This window comes from Leucopleurus acutus, assembly GCF_964270905.1.
Source record: "Leucopleurus acutus genome assembly, chromosome: 15".
NCBI classification, from domain to species: Eukaryota; Metazoa; Chordata; class Mammalia; order Artiodactyla; family Delphinidae; genus Leucopleurus; species Leucopleurus acutus.
The window spans coordinates 21,148,641-21,172,848 of record NC_139157.1 but is presented as its reverse complement, the minus strand read 5'-3'; positions in this window follow the sequence as shown (position 1 = coordinate 21,172,848).

The window sequence follows — 24,208 nt, the reverse complement described above, 5'->3', positions numbered from 1 at the left end:
CATTGGCAGGAGGATTCCTAACCATTGTACCACCAGGGAAGTCCCTCTATCTAGTTCTAAAATATTTTCATCAACAGAAGGAAAACTGTGTACCCACTATGCAGTCATTCTCTATTTTCTCCTCCCCTCAAACACCTTTCAAGCACCAATCCACCAATCTGCTTTCTGTCTCTGCGGATTTACCTATACTGAATATTTCACATATATGGAATCATATGATATACGATCTTTTCTGTATGATTTCTTTTACTTAGCATAAAGTTTTCAAGGTTCATCTACATTGTAGAATGTACCAATACTCCATTCCTTTTTATGGCTTAATAATATTCCATTGTATGGATATACCACATATTGTTTGTCCATTCATCCACTGATGGACATTTGGGTTGTTTCTACCATTTAGCTATTGTGAATAGTGCTAAATGTTGTAAGCATTTGTATACATGTATTTGTTTGGGTATCAGTTTTCAATCCTTTGAGGGTATATATGTAGGAGTAAAATTGCTAGGTCATATGGTAATTCTGTGTGTAACTTTTGAGGAACTGCCAAGCTGTTTTCCGCAGTAGCTCTACCATTTTACATTCCCATCAGGATATGTGAGGGTTCCAGCTTATGCACATCTTCGCCAACACTTGTCACATTCCATTTTTTAAATAATAGCCATTGTAGTGGATGTGAAGTATTGTCTCATTGTGGCTTCGATTTGCATTTCCCTTATGAATAATGATGTCGAGCTTTCTTTCTCATGCTTGTTGGCCATTTGTACATCTTCTTTCCTCTATCTCTGATGGCAGTTCCAAACAAAAGAAGTTATAAAAATGTTCTGAACAAGGATAGCCTTGTTAGAATAAGTGAAGTACGTTATAAGAGGACTGATTTTAGGCAGAAAATAATCACTTGGCTCTGTAAATTACAATGTGATTGTTTAAAAACCAATCTTATTATTTATGTGTATTATATTTATTATTATATTGCACACAACTGTTGTTATATTGGTTAAAATATGAACTTTGAGTATCTTCTCAATCATAAGCATTAGGTTATTCTCTGCAATAGCTTAGGTCTTATAGAAAGTTACTCAATTTGAGCCAGATCTATGATCCACCCATTTCTTTATAGCCTTTTGAGATGTTGTTATAAAGTTTGCTTGTGGGATAAAGTTCATAAATTCTATACATCCCAATATGTATTTTTTGCTATGTAAAGTATATATGTAAGTATATACTAGAGGAGAGAGAGAGAGAGTGTGTGTATCTTAGTACTAGGAGGGATATTGAACTTAGATTTCAACAATTCAACTCAATTATTTCAATACAGTATATTTACTCTATTGGCTCACCAGAAATAAAACTCTCTCTTTCTCTCACTCAGAAAGTGAAAGACATCTTTCTTAATATTTTCAAGGGAAATTGCTGCTCATTTTTCCTCATTAACTCCATAAGTATACAAAGATTAGAAGCTCAAGACAAGGAAAGGTCTAGAGCTAATGTTCTTTATCTGGAGAAAGAGAGTTACCCAACACTATTTGATGCACCAATCAATACCTCACATAGTAGTTTTGTGTATTCAAAAATTTTGCATTGAGCACCCACAATGTTGCAGGAATTGTCCAGGCTCTGGGAATATAGCAGTGAACAAAACACAGAACTTACATTCTATCAGGGGAGATAGATACATGAGCAAATATATGAGGTAGTTGTAAGCGTTGTGAAGCAAAATAGAATGAGGTGTAAGGGACATGACAAGGCCACTTGAAGAAAGAGTGGTCCAGGAAGGCCTGTCTGAGGACGTGCAGTTACATGAGGAAACTATGAATATCGGTATAAGGGAACAACATGTGATGGGGCAGGCTTCACCCATTTGGGGGACGGCTTGGAGGTCAATATAGCTGAACTGACATGATTTCAAGGGAGAGTGGTAGAAGATAAGTTCAAAGAAATAGCCAATTTAGAATAGACCAGTGCTGAAGATTTACTTGGAATTGCAAGGATCAAGTTTATCTGTCCTTGTGCTGGGAACCAGTTCTAGCTTCTGGTGGGGTAAAGAGTGTCCGTATTAGTTTCCTGTCCTTGCTGTAACAAATTGCTAGAAACTTAGTGGCTTAAGCACCACTAGTTTATTATCTTACAGTTCTGGAGGTCTGAAGTCTAAAATGTGCCAGCAGGGCTGCATTCCTTTGGAAGTTCTAGGGGAGAATCCATTTCCTTGCCTTTCTTTACTGGTGTGTAGAGTCCACCCACACTCCTTGCACATGGCCCCTTTCTCCATCTTCAAAGCCAGTAGCATAGCACCTTCTCATCTCTAACATCTGCTCCTGTCCTTACATCTTCTCCCTCTGATTCTGACCCTTTTGCCTCCCTTTTATAAGGACTCTTGTAATTAGATTGAGCCCACCCAGATAATCCAGGATAATCTCACTCTCAAAATCTAACTTAATCACACCCACAAAGTCTCTTCTGCCATATAAGGTAACATATTCACATGTTCTAGGGATTAGGATGTGGACATCTGGAGTGGGGGGATGGGAGAGCATTATTCGGCTCTCACTGTGGTCTTTCTTGCTTAAGCAAAGTCTGATTTCTTTAGCAGTGCTATTCCCAACCCTCACCAGACTGTATTTTCATTATTGAAGGTTTCATTTTTAAGGTTCTTTCCCTTCACTTTCTGGCCAATGGGAAAGGAGATAAAAGTTTAAATCCATTAGAATTTTGTTGGACTGCAAATGCATAGGGCAAAGATGGCCTTATCCATCTCTTTATCCCCAGTGCCTAAGAGAGGTCAAAGTACATGTTCAATCAGTATAGAAGGTGGTGGTGATGATTATGTTATGAAATGAAAGAGGGTGGAATTTTATAGTTTTCTTAAAGATGCCCATAGAAATGATGAGATTTTTCAAGTATGAATACAGATCTATTATATGAAAATCATATTTATCATACATCCTTTCCCTGGACAGCTCTCTGGGGGAAAAGAAAAAAAGGCTAGAAAGTGAGAGGGACAGAATTTTACCATCTCAGAAAGAAAAGAACATATTTCTGGTCCCCAGTCTAAATTTTCCTTTCAGTGGTATTTTTAAAAACAAGTGAAGTTTCAGCATTTGAATTTATATCAAGCCCCACTTTTGGCAAGGAATCAGCTAAATATTAAATTAGGTAATTTGGGCTTTATTCCAAAGTAACTAACACCTCTCCGTGATGGAGAAATACAGTTTGGCCTCAAAGTGGTACCTCCAGAAAATGTCCTTGAGTGTTGGGATGGGAGGTGATACAAATTAGTGAGAGCTGTGGATATGCAGAGGCAGAAGGTTTTACCAGCCACGTTATGGGGCATGAACAGGCTCCACCGTGTAGGTGGCCTTTAGCTTGCAGTGTTGTGTCACTGCATGGCAGTCTTGTGGAGCTGCTTACTGCTGAGTGTGCTGCCAAGGGAAGGAAAAGCTTCCAAGGAGACACTTATTGAAAGGGAGCCCAAAACAGAGCAGTGTGCTCTGCCAGGACAAGAATTCTCAGCCCTGAGATAATGAAATTCAAATTAAAGGAGCGTTCAGACTGCTGCTCAGATTCATCTGCAGTGTTCATCGCTGGGAACAACCTGTAAAATGCGCCATCTGTAACATGTGGCATCACAGACCTTGTCAGAGAGCAGACTGCATGATCTGAGCTGACCTCTGAAAAACAACCAACTGTATCGCTGCTCCTATAGTTTCACCTTCTTGCGGTTTGCATTTTCTGCTAAGGTAATCTCTGTGACAAGAGGATGATGAAAATCTTGGATGCATGACCAAAATAACTTCAACAATGGAATTTGAATCTTTCTTTCTTATAATAGTAAGATGAGTATTCATAAATATTCTTTATGTAAGATTAAATAATTAAAAGTATTTTACTATCGTTTGAAAAATCCTCTTGTCTTGTACGGATGCAGACATTCAGGAAATTAAGTATGTCTAGGAAGCCACAGTCAGTCATATCAGTTCTATCTAATTTTAGAGAAAATTTAAGAATATGTATGTTAATATTGCAGATCTTTGACTTGGTGACGTTTAAGTTAATTACAATGGTAGGATCTCTGTAAATACTACTGTATATCCAGTTCCAACTCATTTTACCCAAATTTTATTACTAAACATCTATCCCCTAATTATAGCTCAAAAAGAAATACTTTGTAAAACTAATGCTGACTCAGTAGACGACTATCATTACCCCTTCATGGGGGTTGTTACATAGGTTAAATGAGTTAATATTAGTAAAGCCCCATTCCTGACATATTTATAAAATGAATAAAGATCATGAGAATGAATTCCACTTATGCAATACTCTTGGTAAGACAAAGTAAATTCCTTTGTTTAACGGAACTTAAAGCAGGTCTGCATCATACTTAATTCACTTGGGGTAACAGTGGGAATCATTTGCACTCCAAGTCTCTCTCACAGTAGGTTACCCATAGGTCTTCTTAATAAGCAATGCTTCATGTTTTTTGTTTGGTTGGTTGGTTTTGGGTTTTGGGGGTTTTTTTTTTGGCCACGCCTTGTGACTTGTGGGATCTTAGTTCCCCCACCAGGGATCGAACCTGGGCCATGGCAGTGAAAGCGTGGAGTCCCAACCACTGGGCCACCAAGGAATTCCCAGTGCCTCATGTTTTCAGTTGTTACTTGAAGCAACTCAAGCTATAAGAATGTCTTATACAACAAATCCTTTCTTCTCTCTTTTCAACATCAGCCTTCCTTGCTGAAAGTCATGAGGCAGGGATTAAAGAACTTCTCGCAAAAATGGAACATCCTTCTTAGGTTTCAATAAAAGTTGCTGTTTTTTTTTTTTTAATAGTATCTAACTCTTATGTATGGTGTCACATCAAGGAGATTTAAGCTTCTTTAAGGAAAGCGGTTTTCAGAACCCTTCCTGGCTCCATCTACCTCGCCTGCAGTGGCACTCTGCCTATGGTACACGCATTGAGTATGTACTCAATTGAATTGAAGACTTTCTCACTCTAATAGTGAAAAGATGAGGCTGTGAATCTAGCTTCTTTCCCACATCCCACAAACTGGGTCTCATCAGCAAAGGCAAGTTTAGAGCCTGGTCCTTGGAACTATATAGGCATCTTAGAAATGTCGAACTTCTCATAAAGGGCACGTACTCTAAAAAGCATCATTAAGAGACAGAGTGAGTAGAAAAGGGTAAAAATGATGGAAACCCTAAGATTCTTTCTTATTCTGTAGTGCTGTTTTTATAAATCTGTTCCATTTCTAGGGTTATGAATCTATCTTTGTTATGGTACGATGCCGTTAATTCTGGAAAACTGAAACTAAGGTATGAAAGTAAGTAATGAGGGAACTAAGCCAGAAACACACTGCCATAGATTAGCCTTGGAAGCCCAGTAAAGGAACTGAGATGGTTTACTTCCCAGGCCTGCCGCCCATCCTCCACACCACCTCAGCTAGACCCTCTTTTGACCTGATGCTGAGCCAATGCTCAGTGTGTATTCTTCCAGAATTGGAGAAGCAAAAGTACATTAACCACCCAAAGGGGAAACTTAAGTTGTTTCCTTTCCCCCAGTCTCAAGCACTGGCTAAAACTTACCTAGAGACGGCTGCTGCTTTGAGGTCCACATGATACTGTCCTTTAGACTGTTTCTATTTGGGGGACCATAAGTATGTTTTTATACCTTGTCCTGGGTATCTGCATTTTACTTAAATATTTTTCTATTAAAAAAAAAACTGTTTAGAGCACCCCAACTTACTAAATAGCTTAAGCTAGTATTTATAAATATTGGCAAATAAATAACTTTGAATGTTTGACTTTTTAATTAATAAACTTTTTTTTTTAGAGTGGTTTTAGGTTCATAGCAAAATTGAGCAGATAATACAGAGAGTGCCCATCTACTCCTGTCTCCACACATGTACAACTATCCCTACCAGAGTGGTACATTTGTTACAATTGATGAACCTACATTAACCCATCATTCTCACCCAGCGTCTATCATAGTCTACATTAGAATTCACTTTCAATGTTGAACATTCTATGGATTTTGACAAATGTCTACCACCATTGTAGTATCATACATACAGAATAGTTTCACTGCCCTAAAAATCCTCTGTGCTCTGCCTAGTAATCCTTCCCTTGACTCTAACCTCTGGCAATCACTAATCGTTTTACTGTCTCCGTAGTTTTGCCTTTTCCATAATGTCCTATAGTTCGAATAATACAGTATGTAGTCTTTTCAGATTAACTTCTTTAAACTTTGTTTCCTCCATGTCTTTTCATGGCTTGATAGCTTATTTCTTTTTTTATTTTTAACACTGAATAATATTGCATTGTCTGGATGTACCACAGTTTATTTATCCATTCACCTACTGAAGGACATATTGGTTGCCTCCAAGTTTTGGCGATTATGAATAAAGCTGCTGTAAACTATCCAGGTACAGAGTTCTGTGTGGACATAAGTTTTCAGTTCATTTAGGGAAATACCTAGGAGCATGACTGCTGGATACGCTGGTAAGATGATGTTTAGTTTGTAAGAAATAGCCAAACTGTCTTCCAAAGTGGCTGTACCACTTTGTATTCCCACCGTCAGCGAATGGAAGTTCCTGTTACTCCTCACCTGTATCAGCATTTGGCGTTGTGGCCATTCTGATAGGTGTGTCAGGTATCTCGTTTTAATTTGCATTTCCCTAAGGACATATGATGTTGTACATCTTTTCATGTGCTTACTTGCCATCTATATATTTTCTTTGGAGAGGTATCTGTTCAGATCTCTTGCCCATTTAAAAGTTAGGTTGTTTATTTTATTATTGAGTTCTTTATATATTTTGGATAACAGTCCTTTATCAGATGTGTCTTTTGCAAATGTTTTCTCCCAGACCTAAGCTTGTGTTCTCATTCTCTTGACCTTCTCCAGTGGAAGCTTTTAATTTTAATGAAGCCTTATCAGTTATTTCTTTTATGGATCATACCTTCGGTGCTGATCATGGGCTTACTCGAGGTCACCTAGATTTTTCTCCTTTGTTATCTTTAACAAAGTTTTATAGTTTAGGAGTTTTATAGTTTAGGAGTTTTATAGTTACATTCAGGTCCAGGATCCATTCTGAGTTAGTTTTTGCAAAGCCTGTAAAAATTAGCTTCTTTTTTTTTTGCATATGGATGTGCAGTTGTTCTTTTCTAAAATGAATTTGTAAAATATAGGTTTAAGATTGAAGTAGAAGGTTATATGAATTAGAGAGGTGGCTCCCAGTCACCAGTATGATGCTGAATGCTCTCTGTGTGGACTGAACCGGAAGTAAAAGACTCTCTCTAGAAAAATAATGAATCAGTCAATCCCTCATTTAATGAAAAAAAAAAAAAGACTGAAGTAGAAACAGTCTTGGTTTAGAAGCAAATATTTTACCTATCAAGGCAGTATCACGAAATGACTCTGACAATTATATTTCATTCTACCATTAGAAAACACTAGTCTGTGCAAATGTGTCTACAGACCTCATTTTTACTGTACTACAATGGGTCTTCACTAAAGAAGTAAAATAATCTCATGTAGAAAATGGCCTAGAAAATTTTCAGTTCCAAGTCCCATGTTCACCTTATTCTATGTGATAATTTTAGGAACAATATTTCTTTTTTTCCTTGCAGATAATCAGCAATAACAATATAATTATTGAATTGCAGCCTTTTTCAAGGAAGGTCTTCAGATATGTTCTAAGTCTCTCTTGTAGAAAGTTGCGGCCCATTATTCAATTAAAACCCCTTTCAGGGAAGGTTCCGATGTGTATTCCAAATTCTCTTCCAGAAAGTCGCAGCCTAAGAATGTACCATTCTCTTCCAAGACTGTAATTAAACAAATATATTTTCCTGCTGTCTGGTCTTGCCAGGATGGGAACACTTAGTCCTGCTCATTCAATGAGAGAGCAGTCTTGCTGAAAATGAAACTAGCATTTTTTTCATTTTGATATATAGTATTCTATATATTTGAAGATGGTATTTATACACTCAGAGGCTATTGAAGAAAAACTGGTCCGATTTTTAAATTGAGGTCTCGGGGCCAGCTGTGACTTATGCTGCTGATCCGTTTGTGTTCATTGTACGATGTGTTCACAACAAAGGAGCCTGATGATAGCAAGCCCAAGGCAGTTAGATGATTTCTCTCTTGTCTCTTCCATTGGAGAATGAGCCTTGGATTCACGCCAGAGATGATAAAAGCCAACAGCAGCTATGTTATAAGGTGTCAAGCTGATGGCTGTGCGGCTGGGCATGTGCAGATTGCTGTGGGCAAACCCTGGGTGATTTGCGTGCCACAAACATTTGTTCACTAGATCTGGCTGCCAAAGGAAATAGGAATTGCAGCAGATATCAAACATGGTCTCGTCCCCATGGGATCTCATAGCCACAAATTAACAGGTCATTACCAATTTAAAAATCAGCACCAATATTTAATTTTTTTCATTTTTTTAGGAAGGACGAGCTAATTTAGATAATCCTAGGAACTGAAGTAATTTCTATGCACAGAACATTTATCTACTATAAGGAAATCAAACCTTTCTTAGGTTCACTATTATCATTAAAATGGCCTTATGTATTCAAGCATTCTACCTTCCTGTAATTTGCAGAGAGCAAGTGTTATCTCACTTACATATAGTATATCTTCTCTTTTTAGCCCAAATTGGATTATACTTATTATTATGTATCAGTAAATTTTAACTTAACAATATCTCTTGGCTATCCATCTATATTGATTTGTATGAATATTTTAGATACTGTTCCGTTATTTGGACATGCCCAAATGTATTTAACTAGTCCATCTTTGTTGGGGGCATTTAGGATGTTTCTTTGTGTGTGTGTGTGTGTGTGTGGTGCTCTATTACAAAAATGCCACGCAGAGCACTCATATTCGGAAATCTTTGTTCATTTAAATATGTCTGCAGGGCGGGCTTCCCTGGTGGCTCAGTGGTTGAGAGTCCGCCTGCTGATGCAGGGGACACGGGTTCGTGCCCCGGTCCGGGAGGATCCCACATGCCGCGGAGCGGCTGGGCCCGTGAGCCATGGCCGCTGAGCCTGCGCGTCTGGAGACTGTGCTCCGCAACGGGAGAGGCCACGGCAGTGAGAGGCCCGCGTACCGCAAAAAAAAAAAATGTCTACAGGGCAAGAGAAGAAAAAAATAAAGGGCGTAGGAAACATAATAATGATATTTAGATTTCCTTGGGCTGGTCGTCCATCTATTCCTAGTCCTCAGTATGCTCTCAGTAATAAATGTTTGCCAAATAGTATTCATTTTCTATACTGCATGACAAATGACCACAAGCTTAGCAACTTAAAGCAACACACATTACTTATCTCACAGTTTTTATGCGTCAGAAGTCCAGGCACATCTTAGTTGAGTTCTCCCCAAGGCTGCAATTAACGTGTCAGTCAGGGCTGGGTTTGTATTTGGAGGCTCCAGTGGAGAAGGGTCTGCTCCCAAGCTAACTCATGTTGTTGACAGAATTCAGTTCTTTGTAAACTGAGAGCAAAGAGAGCAAGACTCTAACGTGAATCAGCTGTCAAGGCAGGAGTCAAACACAACATAAAATAACCACAGGAGAACCATTCCATCACCTCTGCCTCTGTAAGACCACGTAGTCACGGGAGCGACGTCTCATGTTGCACAGCATCTTCACCATGTTCTGTTGATTAGAAGCAAGTCACTGGCCCCACCCATACTCAAGGGGAGGGGATTACACCAAGACGTGAATGGGAAAAGAGAAGTAGCTTGAATTCACACTTTATGTCCATATAGATGGCCCATTTTTACTTCTGCTATCTAAATAATATTTGGCCCCTTCAAAATGAATCAAATTGTTCTGGGGGAAAAGTCTTTGAGTTCTGGGGTGATAAAACCTGAATCATCGTGAAAGACATGACTAAATCTCCATCAGTTGATAGATGGAGAATCCAACATGAGTAAGGATAGAGATGATTTGAGTAACATGATCGACAGGCTTGATCTCACTGATCAAATAGATCTATATAAATTCCTTTTAGGTACACATGAAACATATACAAGTGTTGATTGTTTACCAAGTCATAAAAGAAATTTTAAGAGTTTTAAAGGATTGATTTGATGCAGAAAACATGTTCTGACTATAATGCAATTAAACTAGAAGCCAATATGGCTATCATAGAGATAGTGTGTTCTGGTTCCTAGACTGGATGACACATTAATATCTTCACTTTACTCCATTGATTCTCATATTTGTCTCTATGGGTATATTAATACATGGTGCCGTGAATTCCCATAGGAAGGACATCAAACACAGATTTGTTGAGTCAGGAACTCTTCTTAGAAAAGTAACTCTTGGGCTGAACCCAAAGGATGAACAGATGAGGAAAGTTAACCAGGAGACTCAGCATCCAACAGAATAGAATAAGGTCCTCAGGCAAAAACCCTGAAGAGAGACAGTGGAGAGTAACTTGCTGTCTGGCTGAAGTGCAGAAATGGAAGAGAGAGGAGCCACAAGATGAGGCTGGAAGCTAAAGCAGATCTAGCAGAACTCGTCAAAGCCGATAAAAGCTTAGTGGAATTTCTATTTCTCCTGATTTAGCCCCAGTATGAACACTTCTGGTTTTTGTTTTCTGTCAACTGATATACTACTTCTAATATACATATCACTATTTATTTTGAAAGATATTAAATATAGTATTAATATATAAAGGACATTCTTGGACAGATGTGCAGTGGGTTGAAAGGTGCCCTCCCTCAAAGATATGTCCATATCCCAACCCCAAAAACCTGTGAATGTGACCTTATTTGGAAAAAGGGTCATTGCAGATATAATTAAGTTAAGGATCTTGAGATGAAATTCTCCTGGATTACCCAGATGGGCCCTAAATCCAATGATAAATGTCCTTATGAGAAACGGAAGAAGGGAAGATACAGACACAGAAAGGAATAGGCATGTGAAGACAGAGGCGGAGGTTAGAATTATGCGGCCACACACTAAGGAACGCCTGGAGCCCCCAGAAGCTGGAAGAGCCAAGGAAGGATTTTCCCATAGAGCCTTTGGAAAGAGCACTGCCCTGACAAGACCTTGTTTTTGGACTTCTGGCCTCTAGAACTGTGAGAGAATAAATTTCTGCTGTTTTTAAGTCACCAAGCTTGTGATCATTTGTTTTAACAGTCACAGGAAACTAATACAAGTTGCTTAGATGAAATTTTAGTTCTACATTTTCTTCTTGCAATACCAAGGAAGGCTTAGATCTTTATGCATATGACTAAATAATAGTGTTTTTCCATCCATGTGTGGCCAAAGCTACATAGAGGCAAGTTGTATATAGCTGATCTGGGGTCAGGGAAACTGTAGTATCATTCTGGTTGTCATGAAACTGTTGATTCAGAATGTCCTTTCTGAGACTTCCCTGGTGGTCCAATGGTTAAGGCTCTGTGCTCCCAATGCAGGGGGCCCCGGCTCGATCCCTGTTCAGGGAACTAGATCCCGTGTACCAAAACTAAAGATCCTGCACGCCGCAACTAAGACCCCTAGCAGTCAAAATAAATAAGTAAATATTGAAAAAAAATAAAAGACTGTCCTTTCTATTTCACATACTATACCTCCAAATCTTAGGTGAGGTCAGATGCACTGGCATTGTACTGATTCAGTTATACAATAAACAGTATCTCAATCAAGGTCCTATTTAAGCACCTAGTTTCTATAATACTTTGTTATTAGGGACCGGTTTTTTATTGTCCGAATTGCGAATAGGCTTGCTTTTGGAAGCACTTGGAGAACCTAAAAAAAAAGGATCAATTGGCCAGAGCAATGAAGACCTATGTTAACACAAGTGAATAAAATTCATTTCATTTGAGTCAAGGGTTTGAGCCTTCTTATCTTCAGAACTTTCATTAGACCTGGCAATCCGGGGTTCTGGTTTGGGCATGCTTGTCTGTTTGTGTTATAGATTGACTTGTATCCCTCCAAAGTTCATAGGTTGAAGTCCTAACACCTTCTCAGAATCTGTCCTTCTTTGGCATAGAGCCCTTGCAGATGTAATTAGTTATGATGAGGTCATTAGGGTGGGCCCTAATCCGATACCACAGATGTGCTTATAAAACGGGGAAATTTGGACACAGTGAAAGACACACAGGGAGCAACATCATGTAAAGATGAAGAGAGATCAAGTGATGCTCCTACAAGCCAAAAAATGCCAAAGATTGCCAGCAAAACACCAAAAGCTAAGGGAGGGACCTGGAACAGATTCTCTCTTTCTCAGGACCCCTTGTTCTTGGGCTTCCAGTCTCCAGAACTGTGAGACAATAAATTTATGTTGTTTAAGCTGCCCAGTTTGTGGTACTTTGTGGTACAGCAACCCTAGCAAGCTAGTACAATTTGTTTCCTATTAATTTGCTTGAGAATTGTACATGGGCACTAAGACAGCTCATGACAATAGAAAGGAAAAGACTCAATTTATATAATATGTTGGGTGATTTCATCCTAAATTATTTTAGAATTAACTATATTAATGTTATATATTGCACACATAATAATGAATTTAATACATCATTATTTTACAGACATATTATCAGTAAGAAATTTATATAAATTTCTGCTTAAACAGGTCTTTTTTATAGGGCAAAATGTTGTACAAATAATCTACCCACTGACTCCTTGATTGTTTTCAGAATTGTATCAGAATAGATATAATCTCAAACCAAATTTAACTTTACTTCTATTTGGAGAATATTTTAGTGGCCCAATTCAGAAATATTTTAAAAAATCAATAGATAGTGTCATACTGTGAACTGGTTATTTATGAAAATTGGTTGATGTATAGCTCAAAGATAATTAACATTTGGGCTTAGCTCAGTTTGGGATTCAATAAATTTTGGTAACTTCTTTTGTGTATGAAGTCAAGTTATTGATCGTAACAGTGTTCTAACTATCAATTGATCATAACAATTGTATATAATGAATTATTTCATTTATCTGTATCTAAGTCATGGACACTGAGGCAGGATAATGTACCTAATAGTGGACTGTGAAATTTAGTTCCACAAAGCAGTGATATCCCTAGAGGTAAACAAAGGTAAAATATAAAACTCACTGTGTATGCGGCTCATAAATGTTCAGATCTAGGTAATGACATTTAATTTTCACCTTTGCTTTCCAGTTAGAATCAGACCTCTAGGTATTTTTAATCTAGCTGTTTAGAATGTTAAATGTTTTACTTGAAATGCACATTTAGTTTATAAGCAGCAATTTAGTGTTCTCTTTCCATGATGCATTGATATTAAATAAAGCCCTGGAAAAAAGTTTATACAACTTGTTTCTCCTTTACAAGCCCCTATTTGGACTTCATGTTCCTTGCTGGATATCAAAAGAGATTAGAGGCAGCATGATTTCAGATGAAAGAATAAGCATCTGCCTTACCCCAGTGTTTTCAGTTAAAAATTTTTTTTGTCTCATTAAAGAAAAGTAACAACAGAATTCTAAATAAAACACAATTTTAAGGAACTAAGTAATGTTCCTTAAATGTTTAATAGCTGATACTTCAAGCTATTAAACATTTATACTTTTTCCGTTCTACTGAAAGTAAGTCAACTTATTTGCTGAAGAATCCTTAAAAAACACTGAAATTTTGCACACTAGTACAGTTATCAGTCTGTATTATTATAACATATTTAGACCCAAGTGACTTTTCATGACATTTACTTGGACTCTTTTTAGGCTCCTTTTGTTTTCATAATGGAAGATAATTTTATGCTCTAGGTCCGGTATCCCCAACTTAAAAGAAAGGTGTGAATGTAGTGAAAGCATCTTGCTGGTTTGATTTACTGAGGAGTGAATTCCTCACAGGAAGGAAAAACTTCGGGTGAATATGTTAAGAACGATTGTGCTGGCATTTATAATTCTCCATCTTTCCCATTTTTGAGAATACAGTTACATGACCTATGATATAATTTTTGTCTTATGATTATGTCCTTTAAATCAATAGAGAATATATTTTAATACGAAGTGTTTGGCAATATTAATGAACAATTTGGAGGAGACTATGTGTATCTCATCTCACGCAATATACAAAAATAAATTACAGATGAAATAAAGATTTACATGTGAAAAATTAAAAGTACCAGAAGAAAATATGAAAAAAGTGGTATTTATATACCATTAGAGTATGAAAGTCACTCCTTAATACAACACTGATATCAGAAACAATAAAAGAAATGGTTGAAAGATTTGAGTACGTATAAATGTAAAACAATGCTCTATAAGAATATATATTTAAAAAAACTGGGGGAAATATTTATGCAGAGATAAACATGTCAGAAACATTGGCATGAATACTTTAAAAAACTTTTTATATTAAAATATATGTTCTCCAGTCCTTTAACAGGGATTTAAATGATGATCTGATATGTCTGAAGTCATAGGCTAGGTATGAGAGAGATATAGACTCACACGGGTTCTTCAAAGGGCCCCAAATCTAGAGTTTCATTTCCATTGTGAGAATCCGTCAATAAATGGTTATTTTTATATTATAAAACTGTATCCCACTTTAAAACCTCTAAATAGAATAGGTATTTTCTAACATTAATGTCATAACATGTCTCCTTAAAGTTTAATGACTTTTTAAAATAACTAAATTAAGTAGCTTCCAAATATCCATAACATAATGAGTGACAGAACTCTAGGACCTAATTACCTTTATTTGACAGACACCTGCAAACACATATACACGTATTTTAATGTAATGCGGTCACTTCTTAGACATAACTTCATTCTTCCAATACAACTGAAAAGGTGTCCCACTTTGCATGATTTATCATTGAACCACAGCCCCCTTTTCTGTGTTCATGGAATAAATAGAGAAGATAATTAGAATTCCACTTTTCTTGAAATGTCAAGAAAGGCAGATGCACTCTGACCTCACCTTTAAATTTAACCAAGAATATGGGAGGATATGAGGCTGCTCAACGTGCTTCTCAAGGAATTTCCCCCAAGCACTAATATCTGAATAGCCTGAAAAAATATACAAGAAAAGCCTCCGTCTCTCCTGACATGAAGTTATGCTCAGCATGCTAACCATAAGGCCAGGGCTTAGTTTCAGAACAACAAAGAACGACATTTTCCCATTCTTCATAATGTTTGTGCTAAAATAACACTCTTGTGATGATGATGATGATTCTCTATAGTCAACATTTCTTAAGTGCCTACAGTGGGGTAAGGCTTGTCTCTAAAGAATTTAAAAATGTGTTTTTAGCAAGGCTCTAAAGATTGAGTCTTTACTATGCTGTCAACTGTTACATTTTTTAAAGCTGTAAAAAGAACAAAACACAGAATATTCTAGGTCTCCATTAAAATATAGAACATTCTGTGGTGACCAGTTGCTAGTGACCTATACTGATAATTAGAAATATTATAATTTATTGAACCAGTACTAAGTGATACCTGTTGCAATAAGCACTTTACATTGTTTTGATGTATTTTGATACCTCCATTTGGCAGAAGAGAAGCCAAGATTCAGAGAGGTTAAAAAACTTGCTAGGGTCCCACAGCTATAAATAACAGCAAGGTTCAAACCCAGAGCAACCTGATTCCAAATCCTACTCTTAACCAATGATCTCCTTTCCTCTCAAAATGCCTGCAATAAAGGGAAACAATTTAACATGTGTCCGTTCACTCACACCTGCAGTGTGCTAGGCCCTGGCCTAGTCTCTAGGGATCCGATGGTGAAGACAGGCTACGTCCCTGCCCTTGTGAGCAGGCGTTTGTTTGAAATGTATAAATACTTAATATTAGCTAAGTGAAATGGGAGGATAATAAAGGAAAATGGACAGATAGTTACGGCGCGGCTTTATATAGAGGCAGGGAAGGCCTCCGTGAGAGTTGTTGGCTTATGGGAGACCTTGGATGAAGTGAGAGAGGATGAAGCCATGCAGATAGTTGGGGAGAATAGCACGTGACACAGAAGGAGGCAAGTGCAAAGGTCCTGAAGAGGGAACGTGCCTGTGTTTGAGGACAATAAGGACAGACAGTGTGGCTGGAGAAGGGAGGGTGATGGAGAGGATGAGCAGAGTTGAGGACACAGAGCCCACCAGGGCCAGTTCAGGGAGGCTTTGTAGCCCTTAGTAAGGATTTACGGTTTTTGTACATGTGCAATAGGAGCCCATTGAAGGGTTGGGCTTATGGAGAGACTGGGTCTCAGTAACCCTGGCCGTGTGGAGAATGCACTGTCGAGGAGCCAGAGTGGACATGGGAGAGCAGTTAAGAGGATGCTGCCAGGCCCCCAGAGACAGGTGGAGGCTGAGATAGAGCCTCCACCTCTCTCTGGGGGGACTGGTGAGTGGTTGCTTTTGTGGTCTATTTGGAGAATTCAGGGGATTTTCTTTCTTTTTTTTTTTTTAATTTAGTTTATTTTAGTTTAGTTTTGGCTGCGTTGGGTCTTTGTTGCTGCACGTGGGCTTTCTCTAGTTGCGGCGAACAGGGGGCTACTCTTCATCGTGGTGCGCGGGCTTCTCATTGCGGTGGCTTCTCTTTGTTTCGGAGCACGGGCTCTAGGCGCGCGAGCTTCAGTAGTTGTGGCGCGTGGGCTCAGTAGTTGTGGCTCGCGGGCTCTAGAGCGCAGGCTCAGTAGTTGTGGCGCACGGGCTTAGTTGCTCCGCGGGCATGTGGGATCTTCCCGGACCAGGGCTCAAACCTGTGTCCCCTGCATTGGCAGGCGGATTCTTAACCACTGCGCCACCAGGGAAGCCCCTCAGGGGATTTTCTATCTAGCTGGGGAAATGAATAAAACTCAGAATAGTGGAATAATAAAGGCAGTGTCCAATTAAGAACTCCATTGTTAGCTGCAAATTCTTCCACATATCTCCTGCATGTCATTTGGGGAAGGCAGGACCCGGTCACAATGGTGGGTATTTTGAGATGGGGAAGATCGTTAGAGCCTCTTTTGCATTTCCCTGAGAGCTCATTTAGTCATCCATTTCCCTTACATATTAGTGAGAGTTCATCACAATTCTAGATAGATTTCTCAAAAGAATGAAATCAAAAGGACAAAAGGATAGCAAATGGATCTGATTGTGTACGAAGTGGGAATAATTGGAGGGGCAGGAATGTGAGACACAGAAAGAGCACAGCAGGGCTGATTTAGAGCGAAGGCTCTGATCAGTGGGGTAGGTGAGGAAAGACAAGAGGTGCAGGGTGGTAAAGAAATCTGAAGGCACTGGTGATGTTACCAAACAGGGTTCTCGGACTCTTTAATCAATAGAAATTGATCAGAGGCCAGACAAGAAATTCCGGCAAGGCTTTACTGGGACTCATGCTGCAGCAGGAGGGAGAGAAAACAAGTAACAGGTTCCCTTGCTCACTCGCTGAGGGGGCGTGGTAAGCTGGTTCCTTATATGGGAGGATAGGGGTGGGCCCCGGGGTTAGGTGGAGGGGTGACTTAGGTGGTCTGCCCACCCCCTTGGCGGTGCTGTGTGCAGGGGTCATGCGCAATACCCTGCTTTTGCTCCCGGCTCTTCAAAAGTGGCAGTTGGGTTTTTGGTCTTTTTGTATCTTGTTGTCCATAATTTGCCCCAAATGTGCGTGTACGCAGTTATTTTTAGTCTCTTATATTTTCTTTGTATTTTGTTGCTTGAGAAGACGTTTGTCCAGGTGCAAGCACTGCAGCAAAGGGTCCCAGGTCCCAGGTTTCAGGTCCCAGCCTGTCTCAGCGAAGACTGTAGCCTGAGGTAGAAAGGAGTGAAGAGCCGGTGGGTTTTTAAGGGCTCTGAGGCACTAATACTGTAACTGAGGCCTGCGGGCATAGTGGAAGGTGTAAGCCAGCTCTTCAGTTTCCTGACGCTGGTGGACAGGGGAGCCTCTCTTTCCTACAACTGCTTCTTCTCCCCAGAACAGGTTCCTGTGTGTGTGTTTGTACATGTACACATGTGTGTGCGTGTCAGCTAAATAAAGCTCAGCAGATCTCATCTCCCCTTGTGGTTTCCAACTGTCCTGTGCCCAGCCAACCACCATCCAAAGTCAACAGCATTTCCTTCCTTTTTTCCTTTATTTTTGTATGTTTGTTTATAAACAGTGACATTCGAGCCCAAGGGGTAAGGAGGGTGTGAAAAGGTCCTGAATCAGAGAAAATTTAAGAGATGCACAAATGAGGGTTTTGTCTTGGTTTTAAAATGTTGGTAGGCTTTGTTGATTCTCATTCATACCTAAAGAAGGGTGTGTGTGTGGCCAGTAACTTACTAGAGAATTTTAGGACATTTGACCAAAAAGGAGTGAAAGCCACTACCTGATGTGCTCGTGCTTTGAAATGTATTTTTTTCCCTTCCTATTTAAAAAAAATTGAAGTATAACTGACTTACAACACTAGGTTAGTGCTAGGTACACAACATAGTGATTTGATATTTCTCTGTATCACAAAATGATCATCACTGAAATGAATTTTTAAAGCACAGCTGAGTTTGGGGGGTTTTGTGATTAAATGTGAAATCCTCAATTAAAAATGTTTTAGGTTCTTCCAAGAATAAGAAACTTCACCTAACTGCATCAGATTACAGCCTTGAGCTAAACAAATGTACTTGAATGCCTGCTTCTTTTCCTGTATCTGCTGGATTATTTTAGCTGAAGGGCATTCCAGCCAGAATTTCTCAAATGAAAATCTCTTCCAAGTGACTAAGGCCATGTTTTTCCCTGTGGGATGTGTGAATTACCTGTGGATGCTGTGAGTATACATACGTGCATGGCTTTTGTTTCCCCATCAGATAGGTTCCTGCTAAGTTGGGTCAGTTTTCAGATCTCATTACGAAGCTCAGAGTTTCGGGAATCCAACAGTGCCAATAATTCCTGTTGACAAAAGTGAGCAGCCTCACGATTCCTGAATAACCCGTGAGGTAGACAGAGCTGAGGGTGGTTCTCCCAGAAGCACTGACATGCACACACCCAGGGGCTGACATAAGGCTGAGTGCCTACCTGGAGCTAAGCCTTGGCTGTCACACCCGGACCGTTTGTCTACGTGTGTGTGTGTGTGTGTGTGTGTGTGTGTGTAATAGTTCACAGAATAAGAAATTCAGTTGCTTTTTGGCAACAACTCTAAGCAGGATAATTCATGAGCCCGTGCAGGCACAGCCCCCGGCCCCATCTCGGGAACATCCATGGTATTTCCATCAAGCTTTAGGCAGGAAGTTCCTGGCAGACGATAGAAAAGCACCAGGTGTTCCCAGCAGCAGCCTCCTTCTTCTCCCTTAAAAGTTGTGTTTGGCAAGTTTCCCAAAACAGGAGAGGTGCTCCTGGTTGCAAGCGGTGTGACTGTCGCCTCACTGCAGGAGCATTTGTCCCGGATGTGTCTGCACCTGGCTGTCTCAGAGGTGTCCCGTGCAATTAAACTGGGGCCCTTTGGAGACAAGGCCAGTCACAGGGCACGTCAGGAAGCTGACTCGTGCTTAGAAACCAGGCTGCTTTGAGGTTTCACTCTGGATTTTGGAAAAGCTGTTGCAAAGTGAGTTGGTCTTTTCCGTCTTATAACGAAGGCTGCTCTGAATCCTGCTGTCTGTGAACTTCACCTTCTTGCGTGGAATGAGACAATAGGATGTTTCCACACCGCTGTTGTAAACCCCTTACCTTACTGTGGAGACGCGAAGCTAAAATCTCCAAGCTGGTTGTTATAGGGCTTCAAGGACTAGTAGTTTACTAGTAGCCTGAAAGAATTAATGTAGCTCTCCACATGCCAAGTTTATTTGTGGAGAAGTAGTTGATATATGGAGTAAATGGAAGAATATTGAGAGTCTGGAAATAAACCCTTACATTTATGGAAAATTGATTTTTCAACAAGGATAAATTGACTGCCAAGATAATTCAATGGAGGAAGGAACCATCTTTTCAGTAAATGGTGACAGGGCAACTGGATATCCACATACAAAAGAATGAAGTGGGAACTCAATCTCACACCATAAGCAAAAAATTTAACTCAAAATTGACTAAAGATCTGAATGTAAGAGCTAAAAGTATAACACTCTTAGAAGAAAACATAGGTATAAATCATCATGGTCTTGGGTTAGGCAATAGTTTCTTAAATATGACACCAGAAGCATAAGAATCAAAAGAAAAAAACAGATAATTTGGCCCTCATCAAACTAAAAACTTTTGTGCTTCAAAGGATACCTTGAAGAAAATGTCTGGCAGTTACTCAAATAATTAACCATAGAGTTATAATATGACCAACAATTTCAATCCTAGGTATATGCACAAAAGAAATGAAAATATATTCTATACTTCAATAAAAAATAAATTAAAAATTTTAATTAAAAAATTTTTTTAAAGAAAATATATTTCACAACAAACTTGTTCATGAATTTCATAGCAGCATTATTCATGATAGCCCCACAGTGGAAACAATGCAAATGTCCAGCAAAGTGATGAATGGATAAATAAAATGTAGTATTGACATACAGTGGAATATTATTTGGCAACAAAAAGAAATGAAGTACTGATATATACTACAACATGGATGGCCCTTGAAAACATCATACATAGTGAAAGAAGGCCACATGTTGTATTTCATATACATAAGTCCAGAATAGGCAAATTCCCAGAGACAGAAAATGCATTTGTGGTTACCTGGGGCTGGAGGAATTGTGGGGAAACGGGGAGTGATGCGCACAGGTACAGAGTTTCTTGGGGTAATGAAAATATTCTGAAATTGATTGTAATGATGGTCACACAACTCTATGAATACTAAAATCCATTCAGGGGGCTTCCCTGGTGGCGCAGTGGTTGAGAGTCCGCCTGCCGATGTAGGGGACACGGGTTCGTGCCCCGGTCCGGGAAGATCCCACATGCCGCGGAGCGGGTGGGCCCGTGAGCCATGGCCGCTGAGCCTGCGCGTCCGGAGCCTGTGCTCCGCAACGGGAGAGGCTGCAACAGGGAGAGGCCCGCGTACCGAAAAAAATAAAATAATAATAAAAAAATAAAATAAAATCCATTCGGTTGTACACTTTAAATGGGTGAATTCTATGCTGTGGGAACTATATCTCAATTAAGATGTTCTAATAAAATAACCATAGAAAATAGATGGGTAGAAATTAGCTGGTGCCAGACTTTTCCAAAGTGGCTTGTACCCATGACACTCTAATCAGCATGGAACAGAAGTCCTGCTGCCATCACATCCTCAACGCTTGATATTGACCAGATTTTAGCTTTTTATGTTTCTGATGGATGTGGGGGAAAAAAAAAAAAAAAAAAGATGGGTAGAGAAGATGGACTCTGTCATTAATTGTAGTTTTTCTCTATTTTTCATTCTCTCCTCTTGGCCTTCATCTTCTTTTCCAGCTGTTTCTTAGAAACCATCCGAAGCAAAGATTTATAGCTCATTGTATGGAAGCCACAGGATTTGTGAGAAAAAGTTAGATAAAGAGATGACTGTAATATAGTGTTTACATTTAAGATTTACTTTTTGTTCATGTTTCAGACTTAATAACTTTGCACCTATTACCACATACTAGCTATTCCCTCTCCATGGAGATGGAAGGTCTTTGGAATTCTTAATATAATGTCCTCAGTTTCTTGGTCAAACCTGTATACTGAGAATCAAATATAGTTTACTTTTCACCAAACTTGCTTCCAACAAATTGCCACGTGAGAGGTAAAGGAAAGCAGAGAGGCAACAGATGTGCTGTTTTCCCCTACTTTACGACAAAAATGATATCTCTGTCAAGATCAAAGAAGAGTCTTTTATTCCACCAACTGAAGTTCTTATCCTAAGCTAGGGAACTATTATAAAGTAAGGAACATCAGTGGAGGGAAAAGGAAATCACAGGATAAAATACATTCTTAGGTTTTCTTCTCTAAGTCGAGCTGTGGAGGGGAGCACGGCACAGAGCGTAGGGCAGGTTTGCCTGGTGAGGTGTGCCCTAGGATGTCCATCTACTTTCGCCTAGACGTGGGCAACTGAACTTGGCAATTCAGTTATCTCCTGTGAGCCTAAGCTTCCTTGTCCTCGAACTGAGGGATCTCAAGTCTTTCCTAGCTCTAAAAATCTAGATTTTATGATTTCATAATCTGATTTAGAATTCTCTGAGAGATCAATGCTAAATGAGCAGAGAGGTAGATAAATCTACAGTTGAATCAATATCGTACCAGATATTTCAAGTAATGAATAAATGTCATAAAAGAAGCAATCTCATGACTTTTCTGAGGGCTCTGGAGCTATAACTGATTAGCATAGCGTTTTAAATTAATGACTCAAACCGAAAGAGCATGTCTATTAGTTTTGCAATCCACAGAAAGATGAGCACAACAGACATGTCAGTTTCCAAACGTACGTTTAAAAGACTAACTGCCAGGTTCCAAATGAACAGAGGCTCAGTTGGCCATAGTGAAACTTTAAATATTTCGAATGTTGGATGACAAGTTCTATTTGAACCAAGTTTGATGTGGTTGTTTTTTTTCTTTTCTTTCTTTCTTTCTTCCTTTTTTTTTTTTTTTGGCTTTCAGTATAATTTACATACGGTGAAATGCACAGATTTTAAGAGAACAATTCAATGAGTTTTGACAATTGCATACATCCATGCAGCCTACACCCCTATCAAGATATAGAATATTCCCAGCTCCACAAAAGATCCTTCCTGGCCCCTTCCAGTCAGTCCCTACCCAGAGGCAAACATGGTTCTGATTTCTTTCTCTCTCCGTTAGTTTTTCCATTCCTAGAACCCTGTCAGTGGAATCATGCAATATATACCCTTTTGTGTCTGACTTCTTTCACTCGGTAAAATGGTTTTGAGGGTCATCCATTTAGTTGGGTTTCTCAGTAGTTTCTCACAGGTTGGATTCCCTAGAAAGAGACAAAGATTAGCATGCAGGGCATTTATTAAGGAGGCCTCTTGGGATCTAAGGCTTTGGAAGGGAGGGAAAGAAGCAGGATTGAGCAGAGGGAGAATTGAAGCTGTGAGGCAGCCTGAACACCCTCCCCGGCTGGACTGATCCCCTGGGGAGCTCTCGGTGACAGCCACCATGGGTGGGTCAGTGGTAGAATTCTCATCTGCCAGTGGGAGCTCTGGAGCTGCATGTCCTGTTAGAGTAATTTCAAGTTGTCCTCACTCCCCTGTTAATCCGGCATTGGATGTGGGCTGCTTCTCCAGGAAGAGGATGGTACTTTGGGTAAGGCTATTTGTTTCAGCCAAGAAAAATCTGCCGCCACCCCTCCCCAAAGGGCTGACTGCTAAGGGCTGTCTTCCAGGAGCAGCCCCAGCAGATGGGGAAATAAGTTCTTCATTTCTGGGGGGGGGCGGGGGTGGGTCTGGGCAGCACGGCACAGGGTTCTGTTGCTGAGTAGTATTGCACTGACAGGTACACCAAACTGTATTTGCCCCTTCTCCTGCTGATGGGCATTTGACCTGTTCCAGTTTGGGGCTATTATGAATAAAACTGCTATGAACATTCTTAAACAGATCTTTTTATGGATATGTTTTCATTTCTCTTGGATAAATGCCTAGAAGTAGAATTTCTGCCTCATAGGATAGGTGTATGTTTAAGGTTATAGAAACCTCCAGGCCAAATTTCCAAATTCCAGATTGTCATTTTATGCTCCCACCAACAATGTATGAAAGTCCCAGTTGCTGTATATTCTGCCAACACTTGGTAGGGCCAATCTTTTTAATCACATACAGAAAAGACTTGAAAAGTATCCCGATCACTTAGATGGAAATATCAGAAGGGATCTCTGCTTGAGTTAGAGTTTGGACTAGACAGATTCTGAATGTATGATATATAATAAGCATAATTTCATATACACTCCTGCAGCAAAAATTACATTTTACCTGTTGACTTCAAGTCCTTTGTTATTTTGAAGGTATACTGCCATATCCAAATTTATTTCAAAATGACTTTAAATTTTTGAAGTTCAAAACTTAACCTATAGTTGAACCTCCTTAGTGGTAAGGTTCCCCTGTATTGGAAAATGAATTGGCACTCAGGTTCTTTTTCCTAACAGGTTCTTTCAACAAAGTGTATTTAGATATTATACTTTAATAGTAGCTAAGTTTTACTGATCGGGTACGACATGCAAGGTTATGTTCTAATCATTTCATATGTGTTACATCAGTTATCCTTATACTTGATTCAGGGAAGTACTATTATTATCACCCCCACTTCACAAATGAGGAAAGGATAGGTAAAGATAGAGCTGCTTCATTCATTCAACAAATATTTATTGACTGCCACCAACTTGTAAGGAGATAAGGTATTAAACAACAAAAAAAATA